Source organism: Bos javanicus, chromosome X (genome assembly GCF_032452875.1).
Source record: "Bos javanicus breed banteng chromosome X, ARS-OSU_banteng_1.0, whole genome shotgun sequence".
Taxonomy (NCBI): domain Eukaryota; kingdom Metazoa; phylum Chordata; class Mammalia; order Artiodactyla; family Bovidae; genus Bos; species Bos javanicus.
Genome location: NC_083897.1, coordinates 18962359 through 18975905, shown reverse-complemented (window position 1 = coordinate 18975905; position 13547 = coordinate 18962359).

Below are 13547 nucleotides of genomic sequence, written 5' to 3'. Positions count from 1 at the left end.
CCAAGGACATATCAGGAAGAAATCAGCTAGGAGACTTTGGGGAAAGAGTTTCTCTTTTCCAAAAAGCTGCTTTTGAAAGCATAATAGCTAATTTTTACAAATCATGAATCCCACACATTTGTTGGTGAACATCCGTCAAAGTTTTATTTAATCTATTAACTGAGGAAGCCAGCAGAATGAGAGCTGGTTCAGAAAAAGCATTTACATTCATGGAGCTTTGATTGTTATGGGGAGGAGAAGGGAGTGCAGAACTGCTCTTGTTAAATCTAGGTGGAAACCGGGTTGAGATCATGCAGGAAAATAAAATTATATTTTTCTCCAATGGAAAGAAAAGCAAAAAACGTTACTCTTTACTGTTTCTCTTTATGCTAACCTATTAAATCATGAGTACTGAAAAAAGCCTCTACTACTTCATCTATGGCTGGGCAACTTAAATTTCCTAATAGTCAATGATTGCAGATGGGCTTATAGGGCAACACTTGTGTGATGTTAAAAGGCAATAGAGTCATCTCTCCCTGATTTTTATTTTGAGTTATTTTTCCAGAATACATGAAAGAGGTAAGGAAAAGACTGAGCTTAGTTCATGCATGGGTTGGCTTAATATGTGGTAGAAAGCAAAAATGGGCCATGATTTCAGGACAAAAAAGACTAAAGAGCACAGGCCAATCCTTTGACTTCTCTTCCTTCTGCGTCTAAGTCATCTGACTTTCGACTTTGTCTTAAATTGCTGTTTAATCACCCTTCACCTTTTGTTGTCTTTCTGCAGTTCATCAATAGCCTTGTGTAACAATCATCTATTTTCACAGTCTTTATATTAATAATTACCACTTATTCTGAACCACTCAAACTCCGGAGATATTGCACCTTCCAGGAAATCTATTTCCATTAGTGTCCAATATCAGTTTACCACTAGCGAAATTTTTGACCATTGCACCATGACCACATCACAAGGGTTATCAGCACATCACTTACCACCAGTGATACAGTCCCCATTTCTAGCCAGCTCGCAGGTACTTGTGCTCCAAAAATCTATTTCATAATCTGCTTAAGACTGCTTCTAGAATTAAATATTGGATAGGCCAAAAAGTTTGAGTTTCCCTAAGATTGGTTACAGAAAAACCCAAATGAACTTTTTGGCCAACTAAATATTATACTTGCAAGTTCCCCCAGAAACATCTCAAAAGCACTTGTAAGAGAATGAAGGTTTGCAGAAAGGGAGAATTTGAAGAGCTATATAGTTCCAAGGGCTTCCCCAGTGACACAGTGGTAAAGAATCGCCAGCAATGCAGGAGACACAAATGTGATCCCTGGGTCAGGAAGATCCCCTGGAGCAGGGCATGGAAATCCACTCTAGTATTCTTGCCTGGAAAATCTCATGCACAGAGGAGCCTGGCAGGCTACAGTCCATGGGGTCGCAAAGAGTGGGACACGACTGAACGTGCACAGTTGAAATAGAGGGCTCAGCTTATCCTACAGGGATATCTAAAGCTAGGATGGCCATTCAGAAAATTTATTTATGGAGAAGATGAGGCCAGGTCTTTGTGCCTCCACACCGACCAGTCATTGGATGTGGTCTTACCTGGAGGAAGTAGTGTACCCCTGGGCAAGGCAGCTCCCTTCAACCCATAGCAATTCCTAGAGGGTGATTCAGCTATGACTCTCAGCAGCCTATATTCCTAGCATCTGGGGGCATGTGAGTGCCTCAATCATAAAAGTGGGATCTGGGCAGTGCATTACATCATTCACTTCACTCATCAAGAAAGGAATGGGATCAGTATGATGGAACATAATTCAGCACTTAAAAAGAATAAGATACATTTATGCCAGCTGCTTTGGAGAGATTGTTCCAAGGTTTCTAGATAAAATGTGTAGAAAATTGCCTAATGTAACCCCCTTTTTTGTTAAATATACATTAGGCTTACATATGAATACACACATACACACATGTTATGTAGACATGAAGAACTAGGTGGTTAGTATGGATCACAAGAAATGGGAAAGGGTTGATGCCATAGATGGAGTAGGGACTTTTGTGGAGGACAAAAGGAAAGGAAAAAAGCTGCACTAAAATGGGAAATGGATCTGGATCAGATTTTGGCCAAGGCGGTGTCAGGAAGGAATCATCTAGGAGGCTTTGGGAGGGGTTAATATGTATCCCTGAAAACTGGAAAATCATTAGAAACTTGTGAGAGTGATATAATCTTAATCGGGGTCCTGACAAGAAATAGATGCTACACACAAATGTAGCAGTGAGGGAAAATTAATGAAGAAACTGTGTAAAAGGGTTTCAGTGTGGTTAAAAGAAATTGTAATACATTGGATCAATTTTGTACAGATACTCACTCCTCGCTACACCCCCCCCCCACAACCTTTGGGATGGAGTATACACACCTGTTCCTCTGAATTTAGGCTTGGCCAGGCACTTGCTTTCATCAGTGAGATATGAGCAGACATGAGGTGCCCAGAGGATTTCAATATGCTTGTGTGGTTTTGCTAGTCTTCTTGCACTCCTATGATTGTCTTGAGAAGAGCTTGCCCCAGGTAACTGCTGATTCCAGTGTTTGAGCTACATAGTAATTCACATGGAGCAGATCTGAACACAGTTTGCATCCTAGAGCCAAGCCCATCCTAACTGCATTCTGAAGTAGAATAGCCCCAAATAGGCCATAGCACATGAGCAAGGAGAACAGGTGACTGTCCTAAGTTTTGGGGAGATATCTTATACAGCATTATTGTAGCAATAGCTAACTATTACTGACACCAACAAGGGATTTTTAAATACCCTGAGGCTAGCAATAGTGGGGAGCTGTTACCTCACCCAAAGCATGAAGGGGTAGCGTTAGTCACTTAGTTGTGTCCGACTTTTTGTGACCCCATGGACGGTAGCAAGCTCACCAGGCTCTTCTGTCCGTGGAATTCTTCAGGCAAGAATACTGGAGTGGGTTGCCATTTCCTTCTCCAGGGGATCTTTCTGACCCAGGGATGGAACCCGGGTCTCCTGCATTGCAGGCAGATTCTTTACTATCTGAGCCACCAGGGAAGAAGGGGTAGTAAGGGCAGGGAATGGTTACTGGAGCACAGTAACCTGGACAGAATTTGTGGCCTTTGGTAGAAGAACTCAGCCACAACCATCTTTTAGTCTGGTAGAGATGGAGCCTTCCCAGTGGCCAAACTCAACAAGAATCCAGAAGGCAAGGGAAACATTAATGTAGTCCATAACGGTCAGCTTCCTGGGCACAGAGTAGGGTGGAGGAGAGCGGTTATAAAAGGACAAATGGAAGATATTGAGAAGATATATGAACAATCCATTCCAAGTGAGGAATATGCAAAGAGATGCACAATCATATTAGTAATCAGAGAGATTTTAAACAGAACAACATGGGACCCCATTTCAAAACTATTATGTTGGTAATAGTAAAAATAATGACAATATCAAGTGTTGAAGTGACATGGGGAAATGAGAATTCTCATATACTTATTTTTTAAAAATTTTATTTGGCTGTTCTGGATTGCTGAGTGTGGGCTTCTCGTTGTGGTGGCTTCTCTTGTTGCAGAACATGGGCCCTAGAGTGTGCTGGCTTGGTAGCTGTGGCACATGCGCATAGTTGACCTTCAGTATGTGGGATCTTCCCAGGGCAGGGGTAGAACCCATGTCCCCTGCATTGGCAGGCAGATTCTTAACCACTGGACCACCAGGAAAGTCCTCATATATTGCTTTTGACAGTACAACAAAATTGGAGATGAATGTGGCAATGCCTTATAAAATTTGACATACATGCCCTACAAACAAGCAATTCCGATAAAGATGTTGCCAGTAGCATTAAAAAAAAAAGTGTGTTTTGATTAGGAACTCTCTTAAGCTGTATAGCACCATTGTCTACATTAATAAAAGGTGCCCCCTTGTGGTGAAAGCAATCTTATGTGTGCACAGTGCGGCAACCAGATGGTATTTTCCTGCTTAAAAAAAGCAACTCATAGTAAGTTCCATTGTTTGACTTGGTGAAATGGCTTGGGGCTGGAATGCAGCCTCAGTTACTAGCTTGGTAAGGGGCACTTCAGAAGTGAACAACCTTCTGGACCATAAGCAGGATCCCTGTTTGTAGTCCCTGAAAATTGGAAACATTAAGTATCATTATGGAAAATGCATACATACATGTATATATAGATATTTCTTTTTGTCCTCTTTATATATAGTCACTTTAAATTTCAGAAAAGTTTCAAGAATAATTCAGGAAACTCCTATGTTCTTTATTGCATTAGCTTTTTCTCTTTCCCTATCTACCTTTAGCTATATATATATATAAAATATGTACTTTCCAAATCATATGCATCATAATATATATAATACATCATATAATCATATGAATCATTTATATATAATCATATATGTACATATACACATATCACTATATATATGAATTTTGTAATTATTTGACAGTAAGTTCATTAAAAACAATAATGTATATCTAGAAAAAAACTACAACTAAGATAATATTTAAAGGTTAAATACCAAATGCTTTCTTCTGAGGTCACAAACTGGACAGAATTATCTAGTAGCACCATTTTTGTCCACAATGTCTTGGAGGTCTTAGCACAACTAGTCAATAAAAGGAAATAAAGGATATTGAGATAAGTGAAATAAAGCCCACTATTTGAAGGTCTGACAGTATATAGAAAATTCCAGTAAATCTACAAATAATTAGAAATAATAAATTTAATGATTTTGCTGAATCCATGAATAATGTATACAAATTTAAAGAAGACAATGACAAGTATTGGTGACAATGTGGAGAAATTAGAGTCCTCATATATTGCTAGTAAATGGTGCAGCTACTGTGAAAAACAGTCTGGCAGTTCCTCAAAAAGTTAGGCATAGAGTTAATAATACCATACGACACAACAAGCAATTTCACTCCTAGGCATGTACTCAAGAGCATTGAAAATATACATCCCCACAAAAGCTTGTACATGAGTGCTTATAGCAGCACTATTCATAATTACCCGAAAATGCAGACAACTCAAAAGTCCAGGAAGTGATGAATGAATAACCAAATATGGTATATCCATGTATTGGAATATTATTCAACCATAAAGAGGAATGAAGGACTGATACATTTGATGAACCTAGAAAACATAGCACTTAAGTGAGACAAACCAGCACAAAAGACACATATTGTGTGATTCTATTTGTATGAAATATCCAGAACAGGCAAATATATAGATGCAGGGAGTTGATTAGTGATTTTTGCAGCTTGGGGGAGGGGATAACGGGGAGGCACAGGGTTTCTTTTTGGGGTAATGGAAATTTTTTAAAATTCAGTTCAGTTCAGTTGCTCAGTCATGTCTGACTCTTTGCGACCCCATGGACTGCAGCACACCAGGCTTCCCTGTCCATCACCAACTCCTGGAGCTTGCTCAAACTCAGGTCTATCAAGTCGGTGATGCCATTCAACCATCTCATCCTATCATCCCCTTCTCCTCCTGCCTTCACTCTTTCCCAGCATCAGGGTCTTTTCCAGTGAGTCAGTTCTTCACATCAGGTGGACAAAGGATTGGAGCTTCAGCTTCAGCATCAGTCCTTCCAAAGAATATTTAGGACTGATTTCCTTTAGGATGGACTGGTCTAATTTCCTTACAGTCCAAGGGACTCTCAAGAGTCTTCTCCAACACTACAGTTCAAAAGCATCAATTCTTTGACACTCAGCTTTCTTTATAGTCCAACTCTCACATCCATACGTGACTCCTGGAAAAACCATAGCTTTAACTAGATGGACATTTGTCAGCAAAGTAATGTCTCTGCTTTTTAATATGCTGTCTAGGTTGGTCATAGCTTTTCTTTCAAGGAGCAAGCGTCTTTTAATTTCATGGCTGCAGTCACCATCTGCAGTGATTTTGGAGCCCAAGAAAAGAAAGTCTGTCAGTTTCCCCATCTATTTGCCATGAAGTGATGGGACCAGATGCCATGATCTTAGTTTTTTGAATGTTGAATTTTCAGCAGATTTTTCACTCTCCTCTTTCACTTTCATCAAGAGGCTCTTTAGTTCCTCTTCACTTTCTGCCATAAGGGTGGTGTCATCTGTATATCTGAGTTTATTGGTATTTCTCCTGTCAATCTTGATTCCAGCTTGTGCTTCCTCCAGCTCAGCGTTTCTTATGATGTACTCTGCATATAAGTTAAATAAGGAGGGTAACAATACTCCTTGACATACTCCTTTCCCAATTTTCAACCAGTCTGTTGTTCTATGTCCAGTCCTAACTGTTGCTTCTTGACCTGCATACAGATTTCTCAGGAGGCAAGTAAGGTGGTCTGGTATTCCCACCTGTTTAAGAATTTTCCACAGTTTGTTGTGATCCACACAGTCAAAGTCTTTGGTGTAGTCAATAAAGCAGAAGTAGATGTTTTTCTGGAACTCTCTGGCTTTTTCTATGATCCAACGGATGTTGGCAATTTGATCTCTGGTTCTTCTTCTTTTTCTAAACCAGCTTGAACTTCTGGAAGTTCTCAGTTCACATACTATTGAAGCCTGGCTTGGAGAATTTTGAGCATTACATTGCTAGTGTGTAAGAAGAGTGCAATTGTGTGGTAGTTTGAAAATTCTTTGGCATTGCCTTTCTTTGGGATTGGAATGAAAACTGACCTTTTTCAGGCCTGTGGCCACTGCTGAGTTTTCCAAATTTTCTGGCATATTGAGTACAGCACAGGTAGTGGTAATGGTTGTATAGAGGAGGGCATGACAACCCTCTCCAGTGTTCTTGACTGGAGAATCCCCATGCACAGAGGAGCCTGGGGGGCTACAGTCCATGGGGTCACAAAAAAAGTCAGACACAACAGAAGGGACTTAGCATGCATGCACACAATTGTTGTACAACTCTGTGAATATATTAAAAACTACTGACTTGTACAGTTCTTTTAAAGAGTGATATTGTAGTGTGTGGACTATATCTCAACAAAGCTATTGTAAAAAGCTAATTGTATTCCTATTTCCTAAAAATAAACTAGTGGAAATAGTATTTAACAAAAATAATACCATTTATTATAGTTTATAAATTACCAAATACCCAGGAATAAAATATTTGCAATATTTCAACACTGGAAAATCCAAAATATTACTGAAGTAAATTGAGTAGCAAAATAAATGGAAGGCTATAATATGTTAATGAATTCAAAGACTCAAAATTGTTACATTATATATTCTTCCTAAATTTATTTTTAGATTCAGTGTGATTCCAGTCAAAATTAAGCAGGCTTTAGAAAAAAATACAGGAGGATATCTTCCTGATATTCGGTTATTCTTAAACAAGATACAAAAGTTAACCATAAAAAATTGATAAGTGACTCTAAAATGTATATGAAAAGGCAAAGAATCTAGAATAGCCAAGTCACTATTGAAGAAATACAAAGCTGGATGACTTACACTACAGGACACCAAGGCTTATTGTAAAAAAAAAAAAAAAGAAGCACATGGTATTTGTGCACGGAGGCAATGGCACCCCACTCCAGTATTCTTGCCTGGAAAATCCCATGGACAGAGGAGCCTGGAAGGCTGCCGTCCATGGGGTCGCTGAGGGTCAGACACGACTCAGCGACTTCACTTTCACTTTTCACTTTCATGCATTGGAGAAGGAAATGGCAACCCACTCCAGTGTTCTTGCCTGGAGAATCCCAGGGACAGGGGAGCCTGGTGGGCTGCCGTCTATGGGGTCACACAGAGTCGGACACGACTGAAGTGACGCAGCAGCAGCAGCAGCAGACAAATAGACAAATGGAATACAATAAAAAATCCAGAAAAAATTTTACACTTATATAGTCACCTGATTTATGACAAATCCACTGTCTCAGTTCAGTAGGGGAAAGAATGGTCTTTTCAATAAATATTTTTGGGTCAATTAGATATCCATATTGAAAAAAATTAACATTATCCCTTACCTCCCAGCAAACATAAAAATTAATTCAGTATAGATTATAGACTTAAATTTGAAAGCTAAAACAACCTTTCTGAATGTTGGAAATATTCTATACATTGATCTGGGCGGTAGTTACATTGATATATACATATGTAAAAATTCATCTACCCTATGCTTAAGATTTTTGTTCTCTACTGGATGTAATCTATTTCTCATGTTTTTAAATATAAGAAAAGAAAAAGAAAGGATTGCATATTTAGATAAATAATAGAGAAGTTGCAGAACATCAAATACAAAGAAAAGCTCTTAAAACAACCAAAGAAGAAACACAAAATTAAGCTGACAGCTAATTTATTAACAGTAAAAATAGAAGCTAAAAGACCATGGAATAACATTGTTTTCAACACTATGATTCAAATTTATCACATTTTAATATTTCTAATATAAGGGTGTTTCCTACAACTAATTTTAGTCTTATAAATTGTTGTTGACCAAGTGGCCATTGTGACATAGTATCATTGCCTGCTCCTGTGCAAAAAGAAAAAGTATTGCAGCAAATCTTTCAGAACTAATGCCCATAGATAAAGGAATGAGAGTTGAATAGTCGTAACTATTACATAACTAATGTTTGGGGCACATAGTACAATATTGTGAGGATAAACAAACACATGGGTGATTCTGTAAATGAAAGGGATTAACAAAAATAATTTTTTAAAAGAATGGGGAAAATACATTTTCAGAAATGAAAGGCATAGAATTTCCCCCTAATATATCATTGTTAAAAGAGTACATCTAAAGGATACTTTACAAGAGGAAAATGATACCAGTAAAAATGTCTGAGATGAAAGAAGAGATGATGTGGCTAAATCTAAACGAACTATAGCACAAATATTTAATTTTGAGTTTAAAAAATGAATGAAGCTTAAGTAATGACATGAAGAGTACTTACCCTGATCACAAGAAGAGGTGATTATTTGTAATTAAAAGGTCCAAGCTCTTTGCATTCTTTCATTAATTTCTTCTATTAGTTAAAAAGTTAAATTCTCTATTTCTATTCTTTTAGTGGTTGCTCTGAAAAGTTAACATCCATGTTTAATAATATAGAAAATTAACCGATACAAAGAAATTAGAACAATATAATTGACAAGAACTTAGACTCTGACAATGCCAACTACTAGTGAAGAAATGCGGAGAAGGCAATGGCACCCCACTCCAGTACTCTTGCCTGGAAAATCCCATGGACGGAGGAGCCTGGTGGGCTGCAGTCCATGGGGTCGCTAAGAGTCAGACATGACTGAGCAACTTCACTTTCACCTTTCACTTTCATGCATTGGAAGAGGAAATGGCAACCCACTCCGGTGTTCTTGCCTGGAGAATCCCGGGGACGGGGGGAGCCTGGTGGGCTGCCGTCTATGGGGTCGCACAGAGTCAGACACGACTGAAGCGACTTAGCAGCAGCAGCAGCAGCAGCAGTGAGGAAATGGGAACACATATATTGAGGAGCATAAATTAAGAATTATTTTGGAAAACAACTTGGCAGTGCCTTTGGATTAGTTTCCCTGTAATCTGACTCTGGCCAAGGACTCATATAAAAGTAATATATGTCAAGAAGTGGTCCAAAAAATATATGGACAGGAAAAGTGGGGAAGTAAACTGTGGAGGGGGTGCAGGGAAGAGAGTCAAGCAATATTTTCTACCAACCAAAATCTCCCAGAGGATCCCTTTGGCATATCCATCAATAATTAGTTTAAATTACAAGATACTCACTCTTCAAGCTTACAAACAAAGGGGGTTCTGATAGCCTGTGGGCAGTCCTATGAGAAAGAGCCACAGATTCTGGCTATTGGGAACAAAAGCAGAGAGGAGCTGAGGTGCATGAAAATGGTAGCACGTTCTAAAACAGCATTTAACAGCATCTGCTTCGATAGGCATTAGTTTCAGTATTCAATAGCACACCTAGAGACTGCCCCTCCAGTCCCTCTTACAGTTGTTTGCAGTAAGTGCTCAGATATACCTGCTTAAAATATCTGGAGTATATTCTCCTGTTTGCAGATATCTGTTTATCTGTGCTGTTCTGAAGAAGTAGGCAGAAACATGGACCTTGTCTCAAGATGATGATGAAATAGAATCATGCGAATGATGCACATCTAATATTTTTGGTACCTATTAGGAGCTCAACACACATAAGTCTTCATCACTTTTAATATTAGATATTAACATGTTTTATTTTAGGCAGAGTGAACAATGCTGCCCTGATGTTATGGCTACTTACACAGCAAGTTCTTTGCTTGTCATCTTTATGGCCTTGATTATGTAAATTGTGTGGATATCAATTCATCAAATAATGGGTTCAAATGACCCCTGGTGGCCTGAGGTTCTGGGATTGCCCAGGAGCCTCCTACTCAAAGCACTCTAGTGATCTGATAAAACTGACCATTCAGGCAGAATATCCATTCAGCTCATTTGGGAGATAACCGGATGGTTGAGGAGAGAAAGACTTTGAATGCATCCAGAGTATGAGTGCCATTCAAATAATCAAAGTACAGAAAAGAACTGAGAATGATGGTTATAGTCAAGATGTTATGCATCTTTGACTTTCAAGATAGGCTGTCTCTGCGTGATTCTATGAAGGGAGCACAAAGTAGAGTACTGGAGCCATTTGGAGGATTCTAGGCAATCCTCCATGTTGAAAGTAAATTTGAATGTTCATATCCTTTAACCATATATTCTCTAAACAACTGGTCCAGAACCACTTTAGACTAAATCCTCTGCTTAAGATTTCTTAGTGGGTATGATTGTGGGCTCCACATTTGTGGGTAGTTACATATGAAGTTTTATTTGATGTTCAGTCCTTTTGTTTTCTCTCAACATCTCATGGCAGGTATTCTTTTTATTTTATTCAATATTCTACTTGGCAAATTTGCTAGAGTTAGCAAATTAATTGAGTATACCTGTGTTTCTTCTTTTGGGAGGATGGGAACCCTTCATTGTTGTAGACCTCCGTGAACTCTGAAAAGGTCTCAATTCAACTTCACAATTGTCTTTATCTCTAGAATGTCATTTAACATCCAATACTTGAAAGTTGATTGATAAGCTTTCATATTATGAGTTAAATATTGCTCCTTATAAAGACCTAAAAATGATTTTTAAAATTCTAGCTGTATTATTTTCATACTTTCAGATGTCAACAATCTCCACCAACCTCATTGTTTGGGGATGAGAGTGGGATGTGAAAGTAGAAGCGAAAGTGTTCCAAATGTCTTGATTATGGTAAAATAGAAGAGAGCAGAGGCACAAAGCAAATATATTCTGAAAGCCTCATTTTTGTTGACAGAGGTGAAGCAGGACAAAAGAGAACATTTTATTGTGGCAAAGAGTACTTATCTCTAACATCATACACAAAAATAAACTCAAAATGGATTAAGATCTAAATGTAAGACCAGAAACTATAAAATTCTAAGAGAAAAACATAAGCAGAACATTCTCTGACATAAATTACAGCAAGATCCTCTATGACCCACATCCCAGAGTAATGGAAATAAAAACAAAAATAGACAAATGGGACCTAATTAAACTTAAAAGCTTTTTCACAACAAAGGAAACTATAAGTAAGGTGAAAAGGCAGCCTTCAGAATGGGAGAAAATAATAGCAAATGAAACAACTGAAAAAGAATTAATCTCCAAAATATACAAGCAGCTCATGTAGCTCATACCAGGAAAATGAACGATCCAATCAAAAAGTGGGCAAAAGAACTAAACAGACATTTCTCCAAAGAAAACATACAGATGGCTAATAAACACATGAAAAGATGCTCAACACCTTCCATTATTAGAGAAATGCAAATCAAAACCACAATGAGGTACCATTTCACACGGGTCTGAATGGCTGCCATTAAAAAAAATCTACAAACAATAAATGCTGGAGAGGGTGTAGAGAAAAGGGAACCCTCTTACACTGTTGGTGGGAATGCAAACTAGTACAGCCATTGTGGAGAATAGTGTGGAGATTCCCTAAAAAACTGGAAATAGAACTGCTATACTACCCAGCAATCCCACTGCTGGGCATACACACCAAAGAAACCAGAATTGAAAGAGACACGTGTACCCCAATGTTCACTGCAGCACTGTTTACAAAAGCCAGGACATGGAAGCAACCTGTCTGCTGTCTATCAGCAGACAAATGGATAAGGCAGTTGTGGTACATATACACAGTGAAATATTACTCAGCTATAAAAAAGAACACATTTGAGTCAGTTCTAATGAGGTGGATGAAACTGGAGCCTATTATACAGAGTGAATCAAGTCAGAAAGATAAACACCAATACAGTATATTAACGCATATATATGGAATTTAGAAAGATGGTAATGTCAACCCTATATGCAAGACAGCAAAAGAGACACAGATGTAAAGAACAGACTTTTGGACTCTGTGGGAGAAGGCGAGGGTGGGATGATTTGAGAGAATAGCATTGAAACATGTATATTACCATATGTAAAATAGATGACCAGTGCAAGTTCAATGCATGAAGCAGGGCACTCAAAGCTGGTGCTCTGGGACAACCTAGAGGGATGGGATGGGGAGGGAGGCGGGAGGGGGGTTCAGGATCGGGGGACACATGTGCACCCATGGCTGACTCATGTCAATGTATGGCAAAAACCACCACAATATTGTAAAGTAATTAGCCTCCAATGAAAATAAATTACTTAATTAAAAAAAAACTTAAAAAAAAGAGTACTTATCATTGGGATATTATATCTTGATTGAAAATTTAAAATTTAATAATGATAGGGGCAAACAGATATTGCCTCACACTACTAGTGAGAATGTAACTTGAAAATCTTGCTGAGGTGAGACTTTGATGGGTCAAAATAGTGTTATATGGACTTTGATCTATACGCTCATTTTAGGACTCTAGCCTAATGACCTTATAAAGAATGTGCTTGCTTCTAGTGAGTTTAAATATGCAATCCTCCACTCAGCTTGCACAACAGGTATGGCTGCTGTCTTTAGCTCAATGCCCAAATTCAGGCTAACTATATCCATAGGTCCAACAAGGTTCTGAAATTCTAAATGTCCCTCCTTTGATCATGTGACAGTATGCTTTCAGCTGCCATGAGACAGAGAAACAGCAGCAGCAGGGAGAGGGAAATAGGTTCTGGGGTCAGTAGGGCACTGGAGGCAGGGTCTTTGCTATCAGAAGGCTAGATGGCAGGCCATTGGAGTTGGGGTGGCATCCTTGAGGTTGGGGGGGGAGAAAGTGAAAGAGAAAGCTGCTCAGCCATGTCCGACTCTTTGCGACCCCACGGACTACAAGGTCCATGGAATTCTCCAGGCCAGAATACTGGAGTCGGTAGCTGTTCCCTTCTCCAGAGGATCTTCCCAACCCAGGGATCAAACCCAGGTCTCCCACACTGCAGGCGGATTCTTTACTGGCTGAGCCACCAGGGAAGCCCAAGAATACTGGAGTGGGTAGCCTATCCCTTCTCCAGTGGATTTTCCTGACCCAGGAATCGAACTGGGGCCTCCTGCATTGCAGGTGGATTCTTTACCACCTGAGCTACCAAGGAGGGCAGAATGGATTTGGTGACTGTCTGTGGATAATCAATAAGAGGGAGGGCACGAAGAGCACTTGGGTTAAGTG